Below are 13339 nucleotides of genomic sequence, written 5' to 3'. Positions count from 1 at the left end.
ATAATTAAATAATAATTTAATTATTAGGAAAAATAATGCATTGATGTAAACCTTGCCCAAGAATTTGCCATGACTCAGTGGGGATGAAGGTGTAAGGAGGGGTCAGGATCCTCCAGGAAATCAGATTCACACCTTGAAAATGTAGCAGCTATAGGGAAGGCAGTCTAAGGCACCACCAACAGATCATTCCCTCCCCTCCTCTAAGCTCCATACTTTCTCTCCAAATATGGAAGCTCTGATAAAGGTAAATGAAGTGAAATACAAAGTAACAATATTTTTATCGATGAAAGAAAACACCTTATTGCTTGAGCCCTATTACAAACAAGTCTGAAAAGAGTTAGCACCGGTGTCCTGCGCTGTGCTCCCTCCTTCCTCCACCTACTCTCTGGGCACTGGCATACGTTCCAAACTCTAAGCTTCCCGAAGAGGAAATAAGAGTCTGCGTGTAATGGTTACTCACTTCACAGACCAAAGTCTGATGAACTGGAATACACTTCTTAGAAATGTTAAAAGCAGTTTAGTTTATTCACAACAATGGTTAACACTGAAGGGACCCCTCTCTTAAAATAATGCCCCGTATGGCAGCAATAGGGATCTATGTTATTTTTGATACTAAAATTCCTATTACACAGAATTTCACTGAAAGGATTTTGTACAATGTATGACACAGATGGACTGAGATTAAAACTAAAAGAGAAAAATTTCATCTTAATTATCTTCTACACTGTGAAAAGTTTAATAATACCAAGCTTTTATATACAAGAAAAAATAAAACATCCAAAGAATGACCTCAGAGTATTACTAAATCTATTCAATAAATTTTTTAGGAACATTTGGGAAAAAACTATTTCACAGCTTCAACTTTCAAAACCTTTCAAATATATATGGAGTATCTGTTTCCAAACATATATAAATTCTGTCACTAATAAGAACTAAGACCAAATATACAAAGAATTACCTACAGGTATCAAAACTTAAACCACAGATGGAAAATCAGCATGTGAAAGGACGGTAACTGTCTTTAAGAGGAAAAGGCAGCACGCTATTTGTTGTTAAAAGAGCTTAATCTATGGAATCAAATCAAAAGTTTAACTACCTAAAGAGCTGTTTGCCTTGAGGATAGCAGTCAACTTTTCTGGGACTCATTTTCCCCAGTAAAATACACATTTCACAGTAACCATCTTAAAAGGCTATTAAGAGAGTTCAGTGAGATTAAATACCAATTTATTAGCACAGTGTATGGCATACAAAAGCATCCAATTAAAACGTTCCCTGTGTTAAAAACCAAAATTCACAAAGTAACTTAAAAAAAAATGGCTGTTTCTTTTAATACAAACTACATTTTTATAAATCGCAAAACCCATGGCCCACTTCTGTCAAGAGTATTGCTAAAATGCTGCCCTATAATTAGTCCTGTGAGACCACCACCAGGTAGAGGAAAGAGAAGACAGAGATCTAAGTGTCCTCACCTTAGCACTTGGATGCACACAGTGATCCTCAGGGAAAATACTGAAACTAGCCAAGTTTATCTGCTCCATTTTTCTACATCTCCTTCAGTGAATTTCTTCTACTACTTAGTCCTTCTTTCGAGGCACCCCAGCCTAACGTGCCACTAACACCCGTCACCCAGCATCATACTTGGTCTTGACCTATTCACTCTTCCCAAGTACACAAAGATTCAGAATCCTTTTCACGTCTTCATCCCAAAAAGTGACTCTTAGTTAGAAAATGGCCCAGTTTATCTAATACGGGCTTCTCAACCTCAGGACTACTAACATTTGGGGCCGAGTCTGGTGGCTCAGCTGGTAAAGAATCGGCCTGCAATGCAGGAGACCTGGGTTCGATCCCTGCATTGAGAAGATCCCCTGGAGAAGGGAACCCACTCCGGTATCCTGACCTGGACAATTCCATGGACCGTATGTATGGTCCACAGGGTCGCAGAGAGTTAGACACAACTGAGAGACTTTCACGTTCATGCCGCTGTTGAGAGGGGTCGGTCTCACACTGGAAGGTCTTCAGCAGCACCTCGGGCCTCTATACACCAGATGCCAGTACTAACTAACCCACCACACAAGTTGTGACAGACAGAAACGATCCTGGAGAGCGGCAAATGTCTCCTAGGGGCAAACTCAACAGCACACAGACAATCTACATCATGTGTTTCTTTGAACAAAAACCCATGGAATTTTTCAAAGGTCTGAAAATGGATCACTATAATACTATCAGTTGTCCTATCTCTTAATGGTCTTCCCTGCAGCTCAAACGGTAAAGAATCTGCCTGCAACGTAGGAGACCCAGGTTTGATCCCTGGATCAGGAAGATCCTCTGGAGAAGGGAATAGCAATCCACTCCAGTATTCTTGCCTAAAGAGTCCCATGGACAGTGGAGCCTGGTGGGCTACAATCCGTGGAATTCCCAAGAGTCAGACATGACTGAGTGACTTAACAGTACACCACATACTATCTTTTAATAAAGTCAAAGTTTTACTCACTCAGTCCTGTCCGACTCTTTGGGACCCCATGGACTGGAGCCCGCTAGGCTCCTCTGTCCATGGGACTCTCCAGGCAAGAATACTGAAGCAGGTAGCCAATCCCTTCCTCAGGGGATCTTCCCAACTCAGAGAACCTGGCTTCTCCTGCACTGCAGGCAGACTCTTTATCCTATGAGCCACCAGAAGCTTATTATTTTTTAATAATAAACAAAAAAATTAAAACCATATTCCTGCTGTCTTACATAGTTTACAGTTAAAAAAAACAACTCCCTCCATCCCCAGTGTGACTGATTTCAATACCTATGAGCACGCTGCTGCTCAGTCACGTCCGACGTGAGGTAACCCCGCGGACAGGCTCCTCTGTCTGCGTGACGCTTCAGACAAGAATCCTGAGTCGGTGCCATTTCCCTCTCCATCTCCTCAGTGTGACTGATTTCAGTGACTATGACGTAACAGTATTTGTCAGTTCTGTTGGGTACCAGACTGCCAGGGTTTAACCCCCACCCCACCCCTGACAACTCTGCCACTTCGAAGCTTTGTGACTTTAGTCAAGCTTCCTCACTTCTCCAAGCCTCAGTTCACTCATCTGTGTGTGCTCAGGCATAACCGACTCTTTGTGACCCCATGAACTGTAGCCCGCCAGGCTCCTCTGTCCGTGGGACTTTCCAGGCAAGGATACTGGAGCGGGCTGCTATTTCCTTCTCCATCTCATCTGTGAAATATATACAATAACCACCTCCACTGCAGAGGGCTCATAAAATCATTAAACGGGTTAATGCAGTGGAAGCAAAACCTTCAGGACCGCACCTGGCAGAGCAGCCACTGCCCTTGCTCCGCTGCCGTCAGAACGACCTGACTGACCCAGAGCGTCTGTTCCCAGCGGCAGAACCTGTGCACGTGAGACTCTGGAACCCGTGTGTTTCCTGACCTTGAGGAAGCCACTCTGTCAGAAGCCAACATGTTGCTGAGAGTCACACGACGTGTTCTCAAGTCCTTCATTTCTCATTTTATTTGTTCCCAAGTTTCAGCTGCTGCCATTTGCCTCAGTTCAGTTGCGAGATTTTCCTCTGGTTTTAAGACATCCTAGTTTCTTTCAATCAATGTCCCTTTTACCTTTTTAGTTGAGCAGGGCCTCTGTCATTTGCATCTAAAAGAGTTCTAATATGATCTCTGAATTTCAGATGAATAAATGAACCTGACACAAAATACATAAAAGATTTTTCACATTATATAAAACTTGGTCCAAAATTCTGATAGAATTGAGAGGCACTATTTCAAAGTTAAATTATAAAAGTTACTATTTACAATGCTAAACTGTAAGTCTGACAATCTGAATTCAGGAGGAAAAAGTAAAGAATTTCCTTTTGATTTGCTTTTTATTGTGATTCTTGGATTTAAACTAAATATTATAAATATTTACTAAATAAGCTAAGAAGAAATTTAATATGCAGAAGTCACATGTAGTTTACTTCAAGTGTTTGCAAGATTTCTGGTGGAATTCTGTGACCAAGAGCTCTTATTTATATGTTTGTTTCAAAACTGGCAGCTTATCTGGAAAGGAACGTGTTCTTCCTGGCCGGTGGTCTGTCACATGTGTTTCTGAGCTCACAAAAGGCATTTAATAAACACATTGGAGCATTTTCCCATACAACATTTGAAAAGAAGTGTCTTTACCTAGAGTAACAGAAGCCCCTGGAAACACAACTACATGGCACAATTAATGTGCTATTTCATCTTTCTTTCCAGAAAATTCCTAAGAGATGCTGCTGCTTCATTTACCCTTTTGAGCTCAGGGTGGATCTTATAATGCTGTCTCCTCTGCCTAGAATGCTACTTTCAAGGGTTTTTCCCACAGCTGGCTTCTGTTCATCCCTCAGCATGTGTGTGTGCAGAGTCGCTTCAGTTGTGTCTGACTCTCTGCGGCCCTATGGACTGCAGCCTGCCAGCTCCTCTGTCCATGGGATTCTCCAGGCAGGAATACTGGAGTGGGGTGCCATGCCCTCCTCCAGGGGATCTTCTTGACCCAGGGATCTACCTCTGTCTCCTACAGCTACTGTACTGCATGCCGATTCTCTACCACTGAGCTACTGGGGAAGCCCCTCGCCCTTCAGGCCTCCCCTCAAACGCCCCCTCTTCAGAGAGGCCTTTGTCCCTAACCTTGCCAACGGCAGCTGTACCCCTGCCCAGTTATCTCCCATCACAGTGCCCACTCTCTCCTTCAGCATACCTAGCACATTCTGAGTGACTCTGGTTAGTGTCAGGTTTGTTCACATCCAGTTTATAAATTTAATAAATGCTTCTTGCTGGGGGAACAAAGAAGGAAAACTCAAACATACTGACACAGTCACTATAAATCAGTTTCTTAAACTTGATACTATTAACATTTGAACCACGTCATTCTTTGTTTGAGGGCTGTTCCCTACATTGTAGGATGCTTAGCAGCATCCCAGGCTACTACCCACTGATACCTGGTATCATCCCAACATCCAGCTGTGACCACCAACACGGTCTCCAGATATCATCAACTATTCCCCAGGGAGCAAAACTGCCCCCAGTCAAGAGCCACTGCATTAAACGTGTGACCACGGACAGGAGGCGCGCTCTCAAGTTAGCTGAGCAATCCTACTCTCCTCTCCCCACCGCTACCAGCTGACTATTCCACAGGCTTTTAACAAAGATCGCCTCAAACCTCAACCAATGTACACTCCATCCTCACATGAAGAAATGACCTCCTTATATTTTTACCCCCCAAATAAACAAGAAAAGGAAACACCTACTGTACTTTCTACCCCCTTATTTCACTAACAATCACTTGCTTTCCTCTGCACCTGTTCCTGACAGACGCCCTTCCCTCAGGGGCCTATCTCCTCGCTATATGAAAAGCAGCCTTTCACACCCTCTCTACAACCACGTCATCCTGCCCATCCTCCCTATAGCAACCTGTCAAACGAGCTGTCTGTAACTACGTCTTCCTATTTTTCTACCTTTCATTCTCTCAGCTCAATCCAGTCTGGCTTTTACACCCACTACTACTATGAGGAAGCTGGTTCTCTGTTAAGCTCACTGAGACCTGCATCTGGTAAAGTCCAAAGGCCAATTCTCACAGCTCAACTCACTGGACCTCTTAATAGCCTCTGACCCGATTTATTATTTGCTCCATCCTGAAACATTTTCTTCATGTGACATTTAGGGTAATACATTCACCTGAGTTTCCTTCCTGCTTTACAGCTATTCTTCTTCTATATGCTCCTCTTTGGCACACATGCAGCTATTTCTCCCATCTTAATACAAAGCAAAAACTCATCTTGATACTATTTCCCTCCCCAGCTCCCACTCTATTCCCAGCTTCTCTGTGCAGGAAAATTCCTTAAGAAGAGCTGCCTACACTCAGTGTCTTTTATTTCTCTGTTAAGTCCACTCCAACCTCGCTTGTTGCCCAATCCTATATCACCAAAATTGCCCTGGCAAGGCCATCAAGTAACACCCATTGCTAATTCCAATGATCAGCTCTGAAGTCCACACCTTATTTCATCTGTCAGGAGCATCTGACATAACTGACACTCCCTAATACACTTTCACCATTAGCTTAAAGGATGCCCGTCTCACCTCCTTCACTGCTCAGCAGCCTGCTTCTTGCCACCATCACCTCCTGCCAGGAGGCCTTTAAAAGCCTCCTAACTGCTTCTACCTTTGCCTCCTACTACAATCTCTGAGGCAAAGCAATCTTTCAAAACTGTAAATGGACATCTCTACTTCACTCAAAAACATGCAATGGCTTACTACTACACTCAGAATAAAATCCAAACTCCTTATCAGGTTGTACAAAACCCGACATGATTTTTCCCTGACTCACTCCAGCCTCACCTCCCATCACTCTCCACAACAGCCTGCTGCAGTTTCTCTAACACAGCAAGTCTTCTCTCTCCTTGGAGTCTCTGAACTTGCTTTGCCCTGGCCTGGGATGCTCTGCCCACAGACCTTTCTTTAAGTGACAGGCTACTGCACTTCCTGCAGTTGTCGCTTCAATTAGACCACCTCAGAGAGCGCTTCCTTCACCAATCTGTCCCTCATACCTCTTCTCTCTTTCTCCTCTCTGTCCCCTTCCCAAATTGATGGTTATCACCACCTAGCACACCCTCATTCCTTTGAGTATCTGTTTAGTCTGTCTTCATCTGCAAGGTGAACTCTAAGAAGACAGGAGTTTTGCTTTGTATACTACCCTATCCCCCATATCTAGAATAAAGCCTGGGATGTTGCAGGTAGTGATAAATATTTGATGAATAACTGCATGATTAAAAATACACAAAGAATGTTCCCGGTGGTCCAGTGGATGAGAGCCTGCCTGCCAAGGTAGGGGACACAGGTTCAATCCCTGATCTGGGAAGGTCCCACGTGCTGAGGAGCAACTCAGCCCAGGAGCCACAAGGACCGAAGGCCCTGCTCCACAAGCAGAGAAGCTGCCAAAGCTGCAACAGAGTAGCCCCTGCTCTCTGCAATGAGAGAGCCGTGAGCAGCAGCGCCCCAGCGCCCTGGTTCTGGCGGGGGTGGCGGGCTGCGAGAAATAAAAATGTGTCCGTAAAGTTCCAAGAGTATTCCAAAGAGGAGAAAACAAACACCGGAATAAACACTGACAACTGAAAACTCTTGAGTTGAAAAGAGAAAAGAAAAAAAAAAACACCTGAGAATTTAGGAAAAGCTTATCCCCTTCTCAGTCAAATATTATGAACATCAAGAAAATTACAGTTTGCCAAGATAACTTACAAAGAACCTAATATCCTCCCACAGCCATAAATATGGCTCCAAAATACAAATAAGGATGGAGACTGGCCAATACAAGAATTCTGATCTTAGTAAACCTGAACTTCATTCATAACATTAAACAGTAATAACCTTTAAGGTGTGGGTTAAAATGCTAATTTCCTTTAGATGATACATCCTCCAAAGAAACTCCTATTTGGGAATTCACATCTTCTGATAAAAAATTAAAATCAGAGTGTTAACTGTGCCCCCTCAAAATTTTACGAGGAGGACAAACTCCAAAATCAAGCCAATATCCATTATCATCTTCAACTCAATAAATAATAAAGAACACAAAGAAATATAAACTATTAAGAGAAAAAGGAGATACTGAAAAAATAGTTCATTCTTTATGACAAAAACAATCGATTTCACAAGACTGCTTTAATATCATCCCATTTCTTTTATGACTAAAAATGCGTAAATGTGAGAAAAATTTGTCAAAATGATCACTAGAGATTGTCGGGGAATGTTTGACGGGAGGATTCCTACGTGCCGTCTCTCATGAGTCCTTTGTCCCTCTTCAAGCGGAACAGCACACTGTTCCCAGGGACTGAGGTCATTGTGTGAGGCAAACTTGGGTCTCCTTTAGTAAACATTCTCTTTGGGACAAAACTGCTTAGTCCCCTTCCCGTTTTTTGAGATATGGATTGTGTCCTGACCTTGTGACTAGCATTACTCCTTGTTCCCTTGGTAATCGTTGCAGTTTGTTTGCTTTGCTGAACTCTATCATTCCCGAAAGAAGTTTCTTGTACCACAGCCTATACATACTCATAGGAAAATCATTAAAGCACCTTTGCTTCATCAGAGCTTAGGTCCCCGGGTCTTTTTTGTCTCTCTATCTTTTCTGGCTGACTTTCTGGAGCGTGGAGACCCGTCGTGCTCACTTTTCTGCCCGGGCTTGTAAGACCCACCCAAGAGGGTGCCTGGTACCTTGGTGAGTGATGCAAGCCCTGTGTCAAGGACAATATTGGTCCTTTGTGTAAACCAAGGGATATCAGCCTCCTTCTCTCTTTTACTTTCTGATCGTTGACTCCGTACCACCAGGTTCCGGTCCATTAAAGGACCCCAACAAGAGATGACCATTTTTAGTGTTAGACTAATTTCTTCTATTTACCCAAGCTCTGAATTCTAGGCAAAAAGGTCTTCTTTTGCCTAGGGTTACATATTATCATACAATGTTCCTGAAATATATTGTTACATATAAAATTTTACTTAATATTAAATATGCTATTTCTCGATCTTACAGCTATTCAGACCTCTGAAAATCTTTAAAATCAACAAAATGGTGGGTATGGAACTCAGCTAAGCATAGTCTTTACTTGTCTACCAAGACATTTCTGATTCTCATATAACCTGTACGATGACTCTGAAGCAGTAGTAACTGGATGGAAAATCAATAATGAAAAATATGACACCATGTTCACTGACAATGGTACATACATGATGAAGGCCAGGAATGACTAAAGAGTCACAAGCTTACATTTTGTTCACACTCTTCAGTTGTGTATTCAGAAACTATTACACAATGTAACGTAACAAACTGTAGCTTGTACAAGCAAAAAAATAAAAAATTCCTTTAATAATTCTCCTTCTGAAGACAAACTACCAGAGACACAAGAGTCCAGAATTGCTTTGTGACTATATTCCACCAAGTAGTTATCACATGTTTAAAAGTCTGCCTTACTGTAAGAAGTATCAATATTGTACTCTGAAGATAATTAACACCTTCAGCAAAAAAAAAAATTACTAATAACTTCCACCTGCTGGAGCCTGTTGAAGAAATAACCAAATTCACGTGCTCTAACAGACTAATTACAGAACTGACACACACTGAAAAAAGCCTTCCCATCAATCTACTACACAGAAAATGCTGCAATCTGGTGAATGAAAAAGAGAAAGGCAGGTAGAAACTCATAGGGCTTTGCTATCTTGAAAGCTGTTACATAACTGCAGTGCAATATTTCTAGGTCTAAGGTTTAAGGATAAACATTTCTCAAGGGATTACACAAAGCAGCAAGTACAGGCTAAAACAGTAGAAACTTGAAAATAATTCAAGTGATATCAACAATCTCACTTGGCATGTTTGCTTCTGAAATAATTTCAGGCACCATCTTCTTCAAACAGTGCACAAAGTTCTGTTTGTAGACCTGCTTCTAGACTGCAACATCACCAACCATTTGAAAGCTAATGCCAATTCAATATTGCAAATGAACAGCAGAAGTGACTCCAGGAGTAAGCTAGCAGCTGGCAATAGTACAACAATAAAAAATTTTCAATAGATCTTGTGCAGCCTAATGTAAGGGTGACACCATGGCCTTGGGGCCACGTGGTCCCTATTTTCAACACGGAGTGGAGTTCTGATTTGGCCATCCTGCCTAATGGGTGAGAAGATGAAGTTCTCGGACCAGCTGATTTCTAATGGGACTCGGTTTCTAATTGCTATCCAGGCTTTTCACGGCATTCAGCAGCAGCCTTGCTATAATCGACAAAGACACCTTCGAATTAAGCACATTCCTCGAATTAAGCACCAAAAGCTCACAACATGGCCGAGATGAGCTTCCTGAGCAGCGAGGTGTTCGTGAGGGACTTCGTGTCCCCCTTCGACCCGTTGGGTTTGGGGGCTGAAGAGAGCTTAGGTCTCCTAGATGACTACCTGGAGGTGGCCAAGCACTTCAAACCTCATGGGTTCTCCTGCGACAAGGCTAAGGCAGGCTCCTCCGAATGGCTGGCTGTGGATGGGTTGGTCAGTTTCTCAGACAACAGCAAGGAGGATGCTTTCTCCGGGACAGATTGGATGGTGGAGAAAATGGATTTGAAGGAGTTTGATTTTAATGATACCCTGTTGAGTAATGGATGACCTGGAAACCATGCCAGATGAGCTCTTGGCCACGTTGGATGACACGTGTGATCTCTTTGATCCCCTACTCCAGGAGACTAACAAGGAGCCCCCCCAGATAGTGAACCCAATTGGCCATCTTCCAGAAAGTTTACCAACAATTGACCAGGGTGCCCCCTTCACTTTCTTGCAACCTCTTCTCCCTTCCCCAGGGCCCTGTCTTCCACTCCAGATCATTCCTTTAGTTCAGAGCTATGCAGTGAAGTGGTTATCTCTGAAGGAGATAGCAAGCCAGACTCCACCACTTGCAGTACTGTGATCCCTCAGAGCATAAAGGAGGAGGATGCCCCCTCAGATAATGATAGTGGCATCTGTATGAGCCCTGACTCCTCACTGGGCTCTCCCCAGCATAGCCCCTCCACCTCCAGGGGCTCTCCAAATAAGAGCCTGCTATCTCCAGGTGCCCTCGGTGGCTCTTCCCGCCACAAACCCTACGACCCTCCTGGAGAGAAGATGGTAGCAGCAAAAGTAAAGGGTGAGAAGCTAGACAAGAAGCTGCAGAAAATGGAGTAGAACAAGACAGCAGCCACTAGGTACCGCCAGAAGAAGAGGGCAGAACAGGAGGCTCTCACTGGTGAATGTAAAGAGCTAGAAAGGAAGAATGAGGCTCTGAAAGAGAAGGCAGATTCCTTGGCCAAGGAGATCCAGTATCTTAAAGATCTGACAGAAGAGGTTCGCAAGGCAAGGGAGAAGAAAAGGGTCCCCTAGTTAGGGTAGTCAGGAGTATGTGCGCTTGTATATAGGAGGCTGAAGCTGTGTTTTAATAAATTATTTTGTAGTGAAAGTAAAAAAAAAAATTTCAATAGGTCAAACTTTTAAATCTATTACAATTAATAACATAATAATTTTGATAAATTTTCAGGTTTATTCATCTATCTCAGAAATTTATTCTACACTGATTTTCAGCTTTGGCCTTAGGTGAATAGTGAAAAGTGAAAGTGTCAGTCGCTCAATCATGTCCGACTCTTTGCAACACCATGGACTACAGCTCGCCAGGCTCCTCTATCCATGGAATTCTCCAGGCAAGAACACTGGAGTGGGTAACCACTCCTTCTCTAGGGGATCTTCCCAATAAAGATATTCAGTTTTGCCCATAGCTGAATATTAATTATTTGCCAAATGTATATTCACCATGGTGGTGGTTTAGTCAGTAAGTTGTGTCCAACTCTTGCGATCCTGTGGACTGTAGCCTGCCGGGCTCCTCTGTCCATGGGATTCTCCAGGCAAGAATACTGGAGTGGGTTGCCATTTCCTTCTCCAGGGGATCCTCCCAACCCAGGAATCAAGCCCAGGTCTCCTGCATTGCAGACAGATGATTTACCAACTGAGCTATGAGGAAAGCCAAAGGAAATATTTGATACAGGGCAGGGTTCATATTCACTAAATATCTAATGAATTAACTTAATGACTGTAGACAGGTGAGTCCAATGATATTTCTTTAAAGGATCAGTTAGGTGCACAGTAGTTTAAAGGATAGGTATAATCACAATTCTTTCTTAGCTTCTGATATAGCTGCAATTCACAGTAGGAACACAGCAGTTAATGGTATTAAACACACTAGTTTTATGTAAGAAGCTGAAAACTCCCAATAGGTGAGCAACAGTATGCTGCTGCTGCTGCTAAGTCGCTTCAGTCGTGTCCAACTCTGCGACCCCAGGGACGGCAGCCCACCAGGCTTCCCTGTCCCTGGGATTCTCCAGGCAAGAACACTGGAGTGGGTTGCCATTTCCTTCTCCAATGCATGAAAGTGAAAAGTGAAAGTGAAGCCGCCCAGTCATGCCCGACCCCTAGCAACCCCCTCGACTGCAGTCCACCAGGCTCCTCCGTCCATGGGATTTTCCAGGCAAGAGTAGTGGAGTGAGTTGCCACTGCCTTCTCCGAGCAACAGTATTATGGAGAGAAATAACCAACTCAAGCAAGTCTGCCAATAAAACATCTGCAATAATTAACATGACATTACACTGTCTGCTCTCCTGACGGTACTGCAAATGTACATCACACACTCACCTTCCTGCTCCTACTTCTCCCCTTTCCTCCCCACCTTCTTCCCAACAAGAGAAGCTGCTCAACAGAATCATTCTTACACAATGACAATGACAGCGACAAATACCTGCTCGTCACATGGTACAACCGATGTTTCCCTTCTGCTCCTGACCTTGCTGTTTTCTGATCTTTTTTGTGGTAAACGTGCTTAAGCAAAACCTTAGCTCCCAGGACTGCAAGTCTCTCCCCATGTCTGGTTCCACTAGACTTAGAAAATAAGGAGACTCCTCCTTCTCTCTGTGATTCTAGATTCATAGAAACTTTCCCCCTCCCACCTGAACCCTTAGAGCATGAGCTATCCAAGAACAAACATTCGGAGAGGAAGCATGAAACTGCTGTTACTGTTGTCCTTAATTCAACATGGATAAGCGAGTGCTGAGAGTCAGAGGTGGACCGTGATGGTTACTCACCTATTTCTCACTCCCCACGCCGATCTTTCTCTAATCTGCTTTGTGATGTTGGGACAAGGAAGCTGTAAAGTTCATGTCCTAGACTAACTGTCAGCTGAATGCTCAGTATATTCTGTCTGGGGGAGCCATGAAAAAAAAACTGGAAGGTGGGAAGAAAGAAGGTCCTTCTTTCTGTTTTTCAAGTTCTGTTAGCATTTCCTGTGAGCAAAAGGCAGCTGTGGTTCCAAATTCTCGTTTCTGTGGCACTCCTGGAAGCAGGGAAAGGCCTGGCCGCCCCCTTCAGAGGTCTAAGCATCCAGTCTTCCTCCTCCAAGCATCTAAATTCTTCCTAATCCACCTCTTGCCTTTTGCTTTAGAAGTGATGGCTACTTCCTGTGGGTACCATTAATATCTAAGTTATCTTGTGTGATATAACACATATGTAACTTGGTCTTTATCACCAGTTCCTTACACAGAGCTCCTAAATCCCTTGAATTTCCAGGGTGGCAGGAGCCTCTTTTGTTTTTGTAGCTGACTCTTGGCAAGCCTCTAGTTAGCTTCAAGATGGGGACTTGTTGCCACGAAGACCAAGGCATGACCAGAGAGCTGCAACTTTCAGCCCTATCTCCTGACCTCTTAACATTCAGGCTGGGGCGGCCCACCTCCAAGCGCCCTTAGCCACTCCACTCTACTGAAGTCCGGGTTGATGTTGAATCAGAG

General features: G+C 43.6%; 1 protein-coding gene and 1 pseudogene across 9 annotated transcripts in view; one reads left to right on the top strand and one right to left on the bottom strand.

The window, feature by feature from the left end:
- The window catches only part of CYRIB (CYFIP related Rac1 interactor B), a 143997-nt gene that overhangs the window by 31161 nt on the left and 99497 nt on the right, over positions 1-13339 (bottom strand). The gene's annotated exons all lie outside the window — the stretch shown is intronic.
- Positions 9639-10984, top strand: LOC110125871 (cyclic AMP-dependent transcription factor ATF-4 pseudogene; annotated as a pseudogene).

The sequence above is a fragment of the Odocoileus virginianus genome, chromosome 15 (assembly GCF_023699985.2).
Source record: "Odocoileus virginianus isolate 20LAN1187 ecotype Illinois chromosome 15, Ovbor_1.2, whole genome shotgun sequence".
Taxonomy (NCBI): Eukaryota; Metazoa; Chordata; class Mammalia; order Artiodactyla; family Cervidae; genus Odocoileus; species Odocoileus virginianus.
The sequence above is the reverse complement of the archived record's forward strand: the minus strand, read 5'-3'. Positions and strand labels throughout refer to the sequence as shown.